General features: G+C 33.3%; 1 long non-coding RNA gene across 3 annotated transcripts in view; it reads right to left on the bottom strand.

Annotated features, from left to right (window-relative positions):
* Positions 1-221: 221 nt before the first annotated feature.
* Positions 222-17,083, bottom strand: part of LOC138837920 (uncharacterized) — a 62,371-nt gene continuing 45,509 nt past the window's right edge. Inside the window, exons 3-7 of one of the 3 annotated variants that reach the window (XR_011375510.1) lie at positions 16,465-16,529; positions 14,662-14,901; positions 5,495-5,657; positions 4,751-4,886; positions 222-341 (exon numbers count right to left, since the gene is read on the bottom strand). This is a non-coding gene — a long non-coding RNA (uncharacterized lncRNA). The remainder of the gene's footprint in view (positions 342-4,750; positions 4,887-5,494; positions 5,658-14,661; positions 14,902-16,464; positions 16,530-17,083) is intronic. The other 2 variants (XR_011375511.1, XR_011375512.1) reach the window with 2 other exon arrangements.

The raw sequence follows: 17,083 nt of genomic DNA on the forward strand, positions 1-17,083 counted from the left end.
GATTACTGTCCAAGATATTCAAATGTTTCCAATCACCAGGAAGAGATCAGAAGATTCAGCATTTAATTTACCTTACTTTTCATAATGGCTTCTCTATGAATATAAACTAAAAACAGCCCCAAAATTGTCTACCAAAGTTAACATATCTAAAATAAAATTTGTAGGGGCTGTGAAGGTGGTTCACTGGCAGACTACTTGCCTTGCATACATGAGGCCCTTGGTTCAATTCCTCAGTACCACATAAGCAGAAAAAACCGGAAGTGGCGCAATGGCTCAAGTGATAGAGCACTAGCCTTGAGCTGAAGAGCTGAGGGACAGAGCCCAGGCCCAGAGTTCAGGCACTACAACCAACAGAAGAAAATCAAATAAAATTTGTTAACATATGGGTAAGAATAAACTATAATAAAATATTATATGTAATATTCTACTATGATAAAATTAATGAATAAATGAATAAAGTACAAACTATTATACTAATATACTATTAGGAAGAACTATTTGACATTACACATGCATACACATACACAATTTATTAACAATCTACATTTACTCCAAATACACACTATTGATTTAAGCCAAGACTAACAATTTTTAACAGTTATAGTCTACATTCTTAATATAGTTTTAATCTGTCATTGAGTTTTTGTATGCAGGCTGACTTCTCTCTCTTCTCTAATTTAAACTCATCCAAGAATTTATCTTAATTAATGATAATGTAAACCTACTTGAAGGAGAAGATGATTTCATGTACTGTTTCTGACACAAAGGGTTAGGAGGTTAAGAAAGAGCTGAAGAAGGACAGGTACACAGGAGATATGTCGAAGAAGGCAGCTGAGCTGGTATCCAGAGGCACACAGAAAATGGGGTGGCTTTTACCTGTGAGTGGAGGAACAATGCTTTGTCCTTTAACCTCAAAAGGCAGAAAAAAGGAATAATTATCCCAGTATGTTTTGTTTGTAAATTTGTTGAGGAAAATGAAAAAGGAGACTTGTGAATCAGAAAATGCAGTTTATATTTTATAAATATGAAATGATTGTGATTTAATAAAACATAACTGACAAAGTACAGAACATAATTAAGCCATCTCTGATGCAATAATCTCAATTATTTGGTTTTGCATCAACAGAACACAAATACAGCATGTATTAGAGCTGTCTTCTATGCTCTTCTTTATAAACAATTTTAGTGTGTAGTGAAGAACAAGAAAATGTGTGCTTTTATCTACCATCAGAAATAATTATGTACTAAAACTGATTAGGTACTGTATCTGCAGCCAAAGAAAATTTTAAAGTTGCACTTCTATCTTTGAAGAAACATTCATGATTTAACTGAGCCTAAGCACTGCTATTTATTTATGCTATTATCAATTTGTGTTATTCAGTCACACAGAATCAGCTTTGTCTTCCCCTTTGATCCTTGAGGGCACTGAGAAACACCATCTTGGATATGAACTCCAAAGGATCTCATCCTCGTCTAATACTCTGAGGCTCCTGGCTTCATGCCCAGATTTTCTAAATACAGGTCAGCTGGTGAAATGGTCATGTTTTCATCTCCACAGGAGCAAAGGATGCCCTTTTGCTGTATATAAACTCCCAGGGCATGTTAAAACACATCTTAGTTAGAAGTAACAAATGAAAATGGAAAGATTCATGGCAAAAGTGCACAATATACTTAATAGGTTTTCAAGGCCAGTGTATTTGCCATTATTATCTATGAAAGCACTGTTATCAAAGAGCCATGAAATGGGAAAAAAATGAGGATGTTATACACAGTTGGGGCAATAGTAATTTTGTTCATATCATACTTTTTCAATGTGTTTTTATTTTAAAAATAGTGTACAGAGGGGTTACAGTTACATGAGTAAGGTAATGAATACATGTTCATATCATTCTTCACATTATTAGAATTGTCTATCCTCTCATGACACCTAAATTGATGGAAAAAACTAACCATGAGTAAGCCAGATGATCAGTTTTTTTATTTTATAGATGAGTAGTTGAAAAAAATGTGCTCAGGGGTTCATGTTTTAGTCTTATGATCATCATCATGAACTTAACATATTATTTAATTACACTAGCCCTTAATTTCCTCATATATAAAACAGATTGATGAAAGAGTTACATACACCCCCACCCTCAAGGGGAGGGGATTAGCTACTTAATCAGGTATTAATGTTTAGGGCCTGTGTGAGGCTGCCCAGTCAGAATTGTCTATTTTCATCTCTGAACACTAATATTTTTGTAACACAATTCTAATCACAGCAAATGTCCTAAGAATAATCTTTTAACTTTTCCAGTTATGTTTTTAGACTCAATTCTGTAAATCTGTATACTGATAGATTGAAAAATCAATATGATGAAATCTTGAAAACTTGGGAAAAAGTGAAGATTTTCTTGTTTTTCTGTCTATTCCTACAAAAATCATAATATCTGTTTTTGCAATATGCGCAAGCAAAAATTACTGAGGGAATAATTTTTCCATGCTTTCTAAGTTTGTTTGTGAAAAAACTCTTTGGTGGTCACAAGCACTCTTTTGCCATATCCTAGACTTCTTGACACAAAATAAGACATGTCTTTTATTTCAGTATTTCATGCACTTTTTGATTTATGAAAAATATTGAGCAAATTAAAGCATCATCTTATTTTATGCTCCGTGGATGCAAATAGAATCCATGGCTTAATAAAAAGTCAGTTAATTAAATGATAACAAAACATTATTATAATTTAATTATGTTTCAATCCATGGCTAAAAAAGGTTTATTGATATTTTCACAATCTTGTAGTAGTTATCTAACCAAAAATGTTTCTCTGATTTTATATATTAATGAGGTAGAGATGTTTTGCCCTGGTGGGCAATACTTGTGGTTCTGTTTAAGATCATCAGCTATCAGAAAATAAGAAGTATTTAGACTGCATAGATGTCAGCTATATCAAATGGCTTTGCATAAGTAAAAATTGGTTGGGAAAATAATATTTATGCTTTATTGAAAAATAAAAATTCTATATTATTCCCTTCTCAAAGTTAGTTATAAAAACTAATTGTTTGAACTATTTATTTAACCATCAAAAAACAAACTTTACAACTTTGGTGGGGGGGGAAGGGCAAGGGGGATGATGGGAAGGAATGGGAATGGGAAACAAAGGAAGCAACAATGCTTGATAAGAAATGTACTCATTACCTTGCCCATGCAATTGTAACCCCTCTGTACCGTATTTTCACAATTAAAAAAAAAAACATTGGCACCTACTTGTATTAAAAATAATTCTCATATGTGATAACTGTTTTTGTATACTAGCTGATTTTGGTTGTATTTCAGTCTTGAAATTTTAAGCAAATATAAGTTCTGGAAGATTTTCTTTTCAAGTTCCTGGCATGCAGTAACTATCTTAAATTGTATAATTTAGAAACAAATTAGTTTGTCCTGTTAGCTAAAGTTGGCAAACACTGGTGAAAAAAGAAATAAGCCACAATCCTTTTGAAGTAATCCTACCCCTATCCCAGGAGGATTAAAATAAATTGCTCATCAATCTGTTTTCACTCTGAATAAGAATAGGTGTCAATAAATCCACCTTAAAACCACAGCCATGAGTTCTTTAATCTTTGGGATCAATTTGTGTGAAGAGGATAGAATATTTTCAGAGGCTTATTGGAATACTCCAACCCATAAGAAGTTATTCCATTTAGACACAAACTAATTACTTAACAACAGAAAGAACTAGACTATTATTTTAGAACCAATGCTGTCACAGAACAAATACATTGGCAAAAGTACCTTTATCCAACATTCATAAACCAGTTTTAGAATTTTCTTCAACAACATAAAAAGAATTTTGATAAACTGCAAACTTTCATTATCTGCCTAATATTATTTTAGATATTTGTATTTCTGTTCATAGACAAGTAGGATGGTAGGATTTAATGGTGGTACATTATTAACTGCCTGCTTTGATAAAACATGTTTGAACTTTTTTTTGAACTTGTTATTAATACAAAAATCTACCTTTTACAATACTTAGTTATAAATACTATTGTCAACTCCAATATTTTTATTCTGCTAACTTCCTGTTCTGTTTCTCAACTCAATATCATCATGCAGATTCATTACAATTAAGAAATCTATTTTGTGGGAAACTAACTCATTTTTATATAGGATGTGAGCAATCAACAAGGTTATTTATTGAAGGCCTGTGATATATCTGCTACTGTTTAGGAACATGATAAGTCTAAAGATAAAAGAGTTTAATAGTTGTATATCATTAGCTTATCATTTATTTATTTATTTACTTATTTATTTATTACTTTCATGCCAATCCTGCGGTTTGAACTCAAGGCCATAGTGTTGTCCCTGAACTTTTTCTCTTAAGGCTAATGCTCTTCCTCTTGAATTGCAACTTCATATCTGTCATTTCCGTAGTTAATTGGAAAGAAATGTTTTTGGACTTTCCTTCACTGAGGTATATTCAAACTACAATCCTCAGATCTCAGCCTCCTGAGTAGCTAGGATTACAAGTGTGAGTCACCAGCACCCAGTGATCTTTATTTATTAACTTTTATTTATTTAATTTTATTGCTTTCCTCAAATACTTGTACAAAGACTTGCAATTTAACATATCAGTTTAGGTCTTCCATTTATTTTGATCTGTGTCATATTTTCCATCATTCTTCCTTTCCCAATTATCCTGTATCCATAAATCTCCTCATATTTCCTAGTTATCTTTTTACTTTGAGTATTATGATTATTTTTCCTCACCGTTCCTCATTCCACTCTTTATGTTGACATGCATGAATCAGATTCCAAATCCTATTAACTTCTGCAGCTTGGTTTCATTTTTCACTTGAATGGTCCATGCCATTTTATTACTCAGTGTTTTACTCCATGATATGCCCTTCTCTCCAGAAAATGAAAAGAGAGATGACAATTTAAAAGAACATTTTTTAATTTAGTAGTTTGCAAATGTACTCTTAAGTAAATGCAGTACTATTTCTTATATGTCAGCAGAAAGCAATGTAGTTGTTTTTGTTTTATCATAGCAAAGTAAACTTGAGGAGTAGAGAAAAGATGAAAGTTTACTATGCAATCATTTCAGAAAACTCATGCATCAAAGTTGAAAATGAGAAATACAACTTCTTTGTACAGTCAAAAGATATAAATATGTATTTTTTCAAACAGTTGTTTTTACAGGACATTGAAATTCTGGATACTCAAAGAAACTAATATTAGCATATCAAAGAAGACTTGTTGTTTTCAAATTACACTTTAGTATTCAGAAAATGCAGTCACTCTTGTAGGAAAAGTCACAGAGGCTTCCATTAAAATAACTTAGTGAAAAGTCTGAAAGCAGGTAAACACAAGGACACACATACTGAAATAAGTATCTAGTAAGGGCTATTGTGAATGGATGACTTAATGTTCTTCATTATATTAAAACTTCCCTGATGTGAACAATGAAAAACTGACGCAGTGAAATGTAATAACTTAGGAAAGTTGCAGTACCTGAGAAAGTCCAGTGTGGAATTCAGTTTTATAAACCTAGCTTAGTTCCCAGTTCTTCCATCAAACACGATCTAGAAATCACTGTGAAGGGATAGGTTTCATAAACATTTGACTTTATGCAGTGGTTTCTTGTCCTTCATCTTATTGGGCACAATTCAGTCAACTGGAAAAAAAAAAAAAGAGCTGATAATTCTGTGAGAAGGAAGGAATTCTGCCTGTTGACAGCAGCTTTGCTTTTGGGAGATCTGCTTTGAGAATTTTCACCTTCCCAAATCAAGGGGAAAATCTTAAGCTCTTTCTCTAGTTAACTCTAACTTACATATAAAGGTTTTCATATATCATCTTCACAGTTCCTTTCAGTCAACATGATTGGCAAACATTTATTTTAGAGTTCCAAGGAATTAATTAAATTTACTTGCTCTCAGCATTTGGTTAATCACCTATGAATTCCAAGTAATTTTGACTCCCAGATAAGTACTTCACCACCACTAAATTGAAATTGTTGTCTAACATCCAGAATTCCCAGTATGTGTTGATAAATCTATGTTCCTCCGAGTCATGTCTCTTGGTGTATCTTTCCTAGCATTCACATAAAATCCATTGATGTTTATCAAAGCAGGTCCAGAAATCTAGAAAGAATCAAGTAAAGGATAATAGCACGACTTCTGGGTGGATGGTGAAGAACAGGTCTGTAACCACCTCCCTTCCACATGAAAGAATGTCAATAGCTCAATTTCCAAATAGAGTACGTTAGCCCACTTCTTCTCCCTATTTGCTCTGATGCTACCTTGGTATAATTTTTCCTGTTTCAGAAGATCTCTCTGGTCTTATTTCCTCACTGAGGTCTTCAGTAGATTCTACAATCTTCATATTCCTTTTAGTACCTTGACAATTCACTACAGTGTCTTACTTTGCTCCCTAAAATAGCTACAACTTTAATTAATTAATTAAACAAATTTAATTATCTTTCAATAGTTGTCCAAAAGGTTTGAATACAACATGTCAGCTTATAAGTAACACATTTTCATTTATTTTTCACATGGATTACTACATAATAAACTCACTTAGCAGCTATGCTTGTAATGTTTGCTTAAAGTAGAAGCCAACAATAAATAAACCTTATGGATTCATGATCAGATTGGCACTCTGATTTCTTGGGGGAGATTACTTTTCACTTTGCAATTTAAGTATATTGATCACAAGGAAAAGCACACTTGAATCTGGTACTTGATGATTTGTGACAAATGAAACACCTGTGTAACTAACTCCAAAATCAAGGAGTAGCTTGTTACTAACATTAACTATATTTAACTTATTCTCCATTCCTTTTCCTTTTATACTTCTATCTGCTTTTAACTTCTATTCTGACTTGAACAATTTCTTTTTGAACATTATTTAGCTAGAATATAGTGCATGTTCTAAGACTGGTTTATCTGTTGGGCAATGTCACCAACATTGCTACATGCAATGGTAAAGTTATTTATTTTTGTTTGGGTATTGCATTGCCATAATAAAAAATAAAGCATGATTGATTCATTCATTTATCTACTGGTGATGGATATGTAAGCTATTGCCAGTTTTAACTAGCAGAACTGATATCACTTTAATTGTTTGATATACAATTTTTTTCACATGGTCTATTTTAGTATATACTTGGAAATAGGAATGCTAAGCCACTAAATGTAAGTGATTAGAGATATTCAATATCATCAAGAATTTGCACCCACAAAAGTTTTTGAGTTTCTCCATCTTTTTCACTACAGCCATTTGATGATTCAAAATTTAAACAGTAGAATCTGATTTGGATTTTGCAAATTCTACTTCCAGCCAAGTTATTCTATCTGTAATATAAATGTTGAATTTTTATATCTTGTATTTGAGCCATGTATCCTAGATAGTCATATGCTATATTATGATATAAAATGCCAACTATTGAGTCATTTCTAATCTTGTTTCCTGCCATTGGAGTATTAATAGGAAAATAGCCATTAAAACTCTGAGGTTATAAGATTCAAGAAATGGAGACAATAATCAAAATATTTAATCCCAAACAAAATAAAAGTTCTGATCATCAATGGCAGTATAGAGCATCAATAAGTACTATATCTATAAACTTCATTTGTCAAAAAAGGTGCCACATAAGTGGGTTTAATTTCCTCTTATTTACCACCAATGCATTCACAATGGAAAAATCTAAGGGATCAATCTATATTTCTGGTTAAGAATGTCATAAAGCATTCAGTGCCATGCTCATCACCATAAACGAAGAGCTAAGCAATTGCTTTTCTTCAGCTTGAATTCTGTTCATTCATGTCAGAACTCTGGACCTTGCCTAAACCCTAGTCCTAAATCTGCAATAAACTAGCTGATTCTCTACTGAGAAATTTACCTGACAATATTCACTGACTTTTTTAAAATCTCTATTAACCATTCTTGAGAAAAGCATCAAACAAGGCAAAATATTTATTGTTTTGCATAAGATAACATCTAATTTAGTATTTACACTAGAAATTCACTTTGCTCAAGTAGCAAATATATGACATATTTAAGTTTACTTGAAACATTTTCACCTTGTAAAAATAAGGCAGGGAGGTTTTCTTTAAAAATAACATATGTTCCTTGTAACTGAAAACTTAAATTATTTTGAGGTAATAAATTATGATATGAGGACATTAATGATTTTCCAAGACACAGATGTTATTTTTAGGCAGTCACATATCTAATATTACAAAGAAGTACATCCTTTCTTGCCAGGAAAATAATTCTAGTTATTTATCTTATGATAATTTTGAAAGTATTTTTCTTATTCTTACCTCGTTTCAGGACATTTGACTCATTTCGAGACAAACAATTAAAGCATCTTAATTCATTTATACTAACAGGAAACCATAATCATACAAATATTTGGTTTATATTTTTCAAGTAACTGAGACACATTAAGTAGCAAAGAAAAATGAAAATGATTTTTTTGAAAGGGCTGCAGTGCATTTGGAATTGATATAGTGCCAATTTTAGATGGAATAAAAACATTAAGAAGGTTATGGGGAAAGAGCAAAGAAATCGGTAACCCTTTAACCAACCTTTTAAAAATTTCATTAGATTCAGTAAGGTTCCCACAGAACGGAACATAACAGATCTTTCTGCCTGCGGTTCCTATTCAGGAATAAATCAAGAAATTTCATCCTTATCAATTGAGGATGTGCTTTTCAGAAAATCACTGGGCTGTATGGGAGCAAGTACTGGCAAAGCTTATTACTATACAATTCAGTTATTTCAATACAGAGAAGAGAAAGTCAAGCCAAATTTTGATAGTTCTTAGAAAATATTATAGCAATCATACACAGCAGATTTCACAAGCTGTTCAAAAGTGTCACCATTAGTTGTCTACAGAAAAAGTGTGTCAAAACGTTTTTAGAAAATTAATTAAACCTATTACCTGGTAGCCTTTCAAATAGTTAAAAGGCATTTACTTAATTGTCTTTGCATAAAGCAATAAAAACAATAAAAAGACAATAAAAACAATAGTTTATATTTAGCACTTGTACCTGATAAAGAACATCTGTATCATATAAGATCATTTGAGTTTGTAAATAATTTTGAAATATATGGCAATTAAAATACTTCACATGACACATTAGAAGGCTTGTTCCAAAATATCCAAGAAATTATTATTTTTCACTAGACTATAGCTCTCTTGAATATTTATACAGACTACTTGTCCTTGCTGCTTTCAATAATGGGATTAAATTGAACCAAGATACATCTAGTTTTAAAAAGCTGTTTTTCCTATAGATTACAGTTAAGCAGACAATAAATTCAGACAATAAATGAGAGTAAAGGAAATAATTCATGGCCTGAAGCTATTAGTTTTTTGTAACGGGCTTGCTATCATTCCACGCATTTGTGAATTTTACACTTGGAGTGCCAGATGCTAATCAATATATAAATAATATGCTCTACAGGCCACAAATATTCAATGGAAGTTTGAGCTGGGTTATTACTGTAAAGATAGCAATAAGGTGCAATTTCTATACAACTGGATATGAGTCCAGCATACAGAAAGACAGAAGCACATAATTGGTGCACATGTTTTAAGACATGTAAGAAAGTTACTTCCTGTAGCTGGGAAAATATAAGATGAAGTTTACATGATACAAGAAATGAACATGTGGGTCTGGGAAGGTGGATCAGTGGTAGAGCGCTTGCCTTGCATGCCTGAGGCCCTGGGTTCAATTCCTCAGCACCACATAATCAAAAAAGAAAAAAGACTGAACCCACCCCCCCAAAAAAAGAAATGAACATGTATAACTATTTCCAAATATAGATAATAGGCATAGATGAAATGCATTGGAATATATTATATTAGTTTGTTATATAAATAACTTAAAGCCCTTGTCCTCCCCTTTCATACTATACTTCCGAAGCTCTTCCCCTGTCTCTTTGTCTCATGATAAAAGAAATCTACATAACTTACTGCTTAGGGAACAAGCCATGCTTGCATCTTTTGGCTTCAAGATGCCAAAAGAAGCTGTTAGACCACTTCTGTGCTTTATAGGCTCAAACACACAATACACTGCTATCTTTCATTGTCCTCATCAGAACTGGATCCCTAACTTTTTTCTGCTTAAACAATGACCAGAGCCTCTAAGAAAGTATACCTTTAAAAGGTTGTAAGTGTGTGGTTAAAGGTAGTTTTCTTTTTCTTTATTTTTATTGTTATTGTGAAAGTGATGTACAGAGGGATTACAGTTACATAAGTCAGGGAATGAATACATTTCTCTTTTAAATAGTGTCACATCTTCCTTTTCTCCATTTTCCCTCCCACTCCCCTTTCCCACAAGTTGTATAGGTCATTTTCAACAGTGTCTAGTGAGTGTCACTGCTGCATTTGTTTCTGTGCTCCCCCGTACCTCTCCAAAACAAAGAATCAGACATATAAGACAAATGGTTCAGAACTTAAAAGCAATGACAAAGGAGAAAAACAAAAATGAAAACCAAAATAACAGAAGCTCCTGTTTCCATTTTTCAATATGATAAACATCATTTTATATTATCATATGATCCTCTCCTAAGAATATCCTCCTTTGTTCTCACAGTATGAATGTTTAGTGTGCTGTTTAATTAATCATGTCCGAGTGTAATTTTTTGTCTTCTACAATCCAGTGTGTTTATTTGGAGATCTATGGACACATTCTAATTGCAACAAATCAGGGAAACAGTGCAAGAGTTTCTGCATGGCAAAGAATAGATCTAGCAAGATAAATCAAATGGGAAAAGACTTTTGCTAGCTAAGCTTCAGACAACAGCCTCATAGCTATACTTAGAGCTCCAAAAAATTAAACCCTCAAAAATAAATATTCAAATAAACAACCTAATTAATAAATAAGCTAAGACTTAAAGAGAGACTTCTCAGAAGAAGAAGAATGGCCAAGAGACCCATGAAAAAATGTTCAACATCTCTTCATGACCTCATACCATTTAGAATTGCCATTATTAAGAAATCTAACAATAACAAACACTGGTGGGATGTAGCCAAAAGGGAATGTTACTACACTGTTGGTGGAAATATAACTTGTTCAGTCACTCTGGAAAGCAGTATGGAAATTCCTCAAAAAACTAAACATAGAGCTTCCCTATGACCCAGCAATCCCACTCCTGGGTATTTATCCAATAGACCACAATCAAGGCTACACTTAAGTTACCAGCCCAACCATGTTCATCAGAATTATTTACCAGAATCAAGATATGGAATTAAACCATATGCCCCTCAATGGATGAATGGATCAAGAACATATATATATGTGTGTGTGTGTGTGTGTGTGTGTGTGTGTGTGTGTGTGTGTGTATGTGTGTGTGTATATATATATATATATATATATATATATATATATATGATTTCTGCTTCCATCATTAAGAATGATATTGCATTATTTGTAAGGAAATAGAGAGACCTGGAAAAATTATATTAAATAAAGTAAACCAGACTCAAAGAAACATAATTTTACTTAAAAACAAATTATTTCAAGTTTCAAAGTATCATTCAAATTTTTGGAAAGTTACAGACATTCTGAAATGGACTATTTTCTCTGGATACACAAAACAAATGGAACTTTTGTGATCCAATTTTTAATCAATCAACATATGAATGTATTTGATGTGTTTGAGAGGAAGAAGGAGAAAAGGATAGAAAGAGAGAGATACAAAGAGAGACAGAGAGAGAGAGAGAGAGAGAGAGAGAGAGAGAGAGAGCAGAGAAGAGAAGAAAGTGAAAAAAATGAGAGAAGGTAAGGGAAAGAGAGTAAATACAACTCTGTCAAAATAAGGGCACAGCCTATGTAAAGTTTTCAGATGAAGTATTTGCCAGCTAAAGTCATCATCCAAAATCAGCATACATAGATTTCCAACATCTCTAAGTTGGTGAAAATTCAATTTCATATGATATAGGTATTCTCTCTTGACTAGGTATTCTCATGACTAGAAGGGTTTCTAGTCATGAATCCATCTTGGTTACCAAGCATCTATATTGTTCTGGCCTAAATGTGAGTAAATAAATAGGTATATAGGAGGTAATCATCAGTGTTATGAAATTAATAAAGTTAGGTCAGCTGTTATCTGTTGTTGGAATGTATAGTGGAAGGTCTTTCTTTTATTCAGAGTTCAGTGTGTCCAGATGAGATTGTAATGATATTCAGTAGGCCTTCGATGATGGAAAAATTCAAGTCATATGGGACTTTGCAGGATATTTCTACCCAATTCTGCTTCCTGAAATAGGGATATGGTTGGTAAATTCAAGAAAGAAACAGTATCAGTTTGGCTAGAGTTTAGTTACAGAGGCAAAGTAAAAAGAAAGAACCCAAACTAGGACAGATTAATGAAGCCATACCATTATACATTGAATGGTCATCAGATATAAATTAGCACTGGATATTGATTGTAAAATCTAATACTGGAGTTGACCTGCAGTCTCCTTCAAGGGAGAGAAAGAAGTGTGGAAAACAAGAATACCTTTGGTGTTGTTCTTAGTTTATTAGAAGAAGGATACCAAAAAATACAAGAAAAACAAAATTACTACAGCTTGATTTATGCCTTAAACGGCTTTACTTGAATTTATGTATTTCTTTCTTTTCATCTGCATATATTTCTTCTGTTTCTGTCTAATCTGAAGCTCAGACAAGTAATTTATATTAATAATCTCATGTAACTATTTACACAAGTTTCTGTTTTGTAAACACACATATACAGATTTATTTATTTTCTCTGATTTATGTCATTTATAGAAACATGAAATTAGGGGCAATATAATCTTTGGCAATTTGATTTTCTTCATTACCATTTCACCATGGAAACCACCCTATGTTATTTGTTTTGCTTTTTTTGTTGTTATTTTATATGCTTCTTCAATTTTTATTTTAAAAATACACTGTGGTTGTGCTATACATAGCTAGGTGATTCATAATCTGTGGCACTTTAGAATATAAAATATATAATAATAGATCATTGTTCTCTACTAGTAACTTCATCATTTGGCATTTGTATTTATGGTAAAACAGAACATATATTTGTAATTCATAATCTTGCCAGCATAAGATTTTAACAGTTTGTTGGTTGGTTGGGTTTTATATTTTTGGTTTTTGTTTTTAAATAAAAACTGACCGGGGAAATTGATGATATTGTTCTATGTTAGGCCATTTTTATTTCACTCCATTATAAATTTACCATTTATATCCTTGATGCATTTGCATGTTGAGGTGTGTTTTTGTCATCAATTTGGAAAGGTTCATTATATTTTTTTGGCCAATATTTTGTAGAATATTTCCTTCTGCTTATACTTCATTATGATATCTTTAAAGAAAAAATATGTTGAGTCCTTGCTCCATTATATTTTTATCTTTTATTTTACAGATTATTTGCAATTGTGAAAACTACTAGATATTATAAGAATTTTTAACTGTTTATTATAAACTACAATAAAGTACAGAGAAATATCATGAAGAATCTCACAGACTTTCCTATGTGGGCTGATTTCCAACCGTGATCCTCAGATCTCAGCTTCCTGAGTAGCTAGGAATACACGGTTGAGCCTGGTGTCAAGCTTGATTTAAAAAAATATATATCTATATCAATACCTATAGATATAGATATATACCTTTTAAACACAGAAAATCTCATAAAAGTCATGAGAAAAAAATCACAAACTGTGAAAGAAATAGGAAGTGTAAAATAAAGTGACCAAAGAACAAAGTGAAATCAGTAAAAGTGCATGTGAAAATCCTTTACTAAAAAATAGTCCTCATGCATGTCTAAAAAGGGGCCCAGCAGCATTTCTTCTATTCTCACTACTTGCTTCTATTTCCATAGAAATATTTTTTTGGTTGGGGGGGGGGGTCGGTCATGGCGCTTGAACTCTGGGCTTGGGCGTGTCCCTGAGCTCTTCAGCTCAAGGCTAGTGCTCTACCACTTGAGTCACAGAGCCACTTCCGGTTTTCTAGTGGTTTTTATTGGAGGGAAGAGTCTCACGGACTTTCCTGCCTGGGCTGGCTTTGAATTGCGATCCTCAGATCTCAGCCTCCTGAGTAGCTAGTATTACAGGCATGAACCACCGGAGCCCCGCTAGAAATATTTTTAATAAATTAACTTGAAAACTGATGAAAACGTTCTTTTCTAAGGAAGAAAGAGAAGTAGGGAGGAAAGGAAATGGAAGAGAAGATGAAGCAAAATTGAAAGGGAAGAAAGAAGTATTTGACCCACAAGAAAAATAATAAAATTTAAAAGCAGTAGGACAATCAATCGTGAGATGCCTTCCACCTGAGTTTTAAAGGCAATAGGCATAAAGTGAACTGGGAATAAAGTTACCTCAATTTATTTTCTTTCTGAAAAGAAAACATGAATCAACCTGTCTCTCAGGATCTGTTTCTGTCACTTTTGGTTTTGTAGAACTTGCTTTAAAGTCTGCGTTTGAAGAGAATTTTGTGGGTTATGTTTAATAGAGCTGTAGCTCTTTCGTGATTATTTTAATGCTTCCATCTTTTGAAGGGGTAGGTGCAGAAAGATAGGCATAACAAAGAACCACAGCTCCCTTTCCTAAGACACATACACCAACGTAAGTTTATTATCTACTCAGAAAGGAAAAACATACACACACAGTAAATAGACCATGCAGTGCTTACCAAATTCCAGTGAGGGATCTTAGTTCAGCAACCCACTAGCTAGCTGTTACTGCTCATTCTGAAAGCAATGAAGTGCCTGACCATTAAACCTGTTTTAACTCAAGTAATAGAGTTTTAATTGGGTGCTCCCCAGGACAAGTTAAAAAATATCCAGAACATTTCTTCTTAGAACTTTGAGGAAGCAATCCATTTGTAGATAAATTATTTCCTTCTCCAGCTTCCCATTCCATTCTTTCCTGCCTGATAAAACATGAAAGACACAGTTAGCCAAGAATTTGGAAAGATTACATTGAATAAGAAGGAAGCTTAGCAGATGAGCAGAATAGCTATGTACATATGCCCATATAAGATGATGCTAAGTGAAATGAACTCCAAGACATGAACACAAGAGGTTTTCCTTTGTTATTGTTTTTATTTACTATGTGATTTTTTTGTTTCTTTTGTATGTTCTTTCCCCTATGGTATATAACCTGTTGTCATTGTATTTGATTTTGGTATTCTGGTATTGTATATACATTTATTTGAATCAGGGAAGGGAAGGGAAACAACAGAATGGTGAGACAAAGAACAAGGGGGAAAACCAATGTAACAGTGATATGCAAAAGACAACATGTTGGAAATGATCTGTACAATTTGAGGAGGAAGTTTGGGGTGGAGGGAAAGTAGGAGAAAATTGAGGGAAGGGGTAATAAGTTTGACAAGAAATGTACTCATCACTGTTTTAGTGTTTTGTTATTCCCCTTCCCCTCTTCAAATAAGATAAATGTATATACAAGATATGATACTCATAAGACATTATTTTGGAAATGAACTTTACAGCTTCAGGGGAGGGGAGAGGAGTGAGGTGGTGGGAGAGGGAAGGGATAGTGGGAGAAGGACAAAAGAGAGGGTAAAAATGCTCAGCAAGAAATGAACTCATGGGGCTGGGAAGGTGGCTCAGTGGTAGAGCGCTTGCCTTGCATGCCTGAGACCCTGGGTTCAATTCCTCAGCACCACATAAGCAAAAAGAAAAAAGCCGGAAGTGGCGCTGTGGCTCAAGTGGTAGAGCGCTTGCCTTGAGCTGAAGAGCTGAGGACAGCGTCCAGGCCCAGAGTTCAAGCCCCATGACCGGACCCAAAAAAAAAAAAAAAAAAGAAATGAACTCATTACCTTACTCATGTAGCTGTAACCCCTCTGTACAGCATCTTTACAATAAAATAAAACTTAAAACAAAGGAAATGTTTTCATTACTTTACTTATGTAACTGTAACCCCTCGGTAAATCAACTTAACAATTAAAAAAAGAATGAAGCTGAAATCAATGTAATAAAATCAAAACCTTAAAATGTGTATGAAAGAGTGGGAAAATATTTGGGGGTACATCTAGTCCTGTACCCTTAACTTGTTTATTATCCATATTTGGCCTAATAAAAGAAATGTACTCCTGACTTAGGCATATATTTAGTCAATCTAGTGAGAAGTGTATAGAATAACAGATTCACATATTCAAATCATACTATATTTTATGAAACAAAGTTCATATTCCTATGATAAGTTAGAGCTATAGAAATGTACATCAACAAAGAACATGAAAATAAATAAAACAAAGGGAATCCAGTAAATTCTTCTGTTATTATTTTCTTTACTTGGCATCTGTTCACTTTTCCTGGTAATCAACTCCTGCCTCTTCTGGGGACTGAGGGAATTGTGGAGAGATGCATAAAAAAGATCCTTCATATTTGGGGATCCTCATTCTACTAAACTCACATCTCCTTTAATGCCACAAACAGTACAATGTGAAGGACCACAAGGAGTTGGAAATTACCACGTTGCTGTTGTTAGAGAGAAATCTGGAGGTTGTTTTCATCAGTTAGAAATAGTCTGGATCACCTGAAGAATAAATCAAATAGCCTGAGACTAGGAGATATTCCTTTTGTTTGTTTATTTGTGAGAGAAAACAGAAACTAGCATGGGGAAGGTTATCAGTCATGTTGTATACAAACAGAGATGCTTAGATAATATCCAATCATTTGATACTAATAGCTAATATAACTAATAATATAAATTGCTCTATATTTCAGCTTTAAAAGACCAAACTCTTGTTTTCACTGTAGTTGATTCTGGTGCCCTACAGCTTGTATATAAATTTTTCTAATTTGGGGAAGGAAAGGAAAATACCAAAATACTGAAATAAAGATACAAATTGACCCATTGTACAAGACACTATGTTGAAAATGAACTTTACAACTTTTGGGGGCGGGGGATGGGGGGTGGGGGGTGGGGGGGAGTTGGGAGATGGGGTGGGGAGGGATGGTAGGGGAACAAAAAGGAGGGGGTAACAATGTTCAGTAGGAAACATACTCATTACCTTACTCATGTAACTGTAACCCCTCTGTACAGTATCTTTACAATAAAATATATATATTAAAAATAGCAGCAAAGAC

Source organism: Dipodomys merriami, unplaced genomic scaffold (assembly GCF_024711535.1).
Source record: "Dipodomys merriami isolate MVZ:Mamm:240054 unplaced genomic scaffold, mDipMer1.0.p SCAF_10, whole genome shotgun sequence".
NCBI lineage: Eukaryota > Metazoa > Chordata > Mammalia > Rodentia > Heteromyidae > Dipodomys > Dipodomys merriami.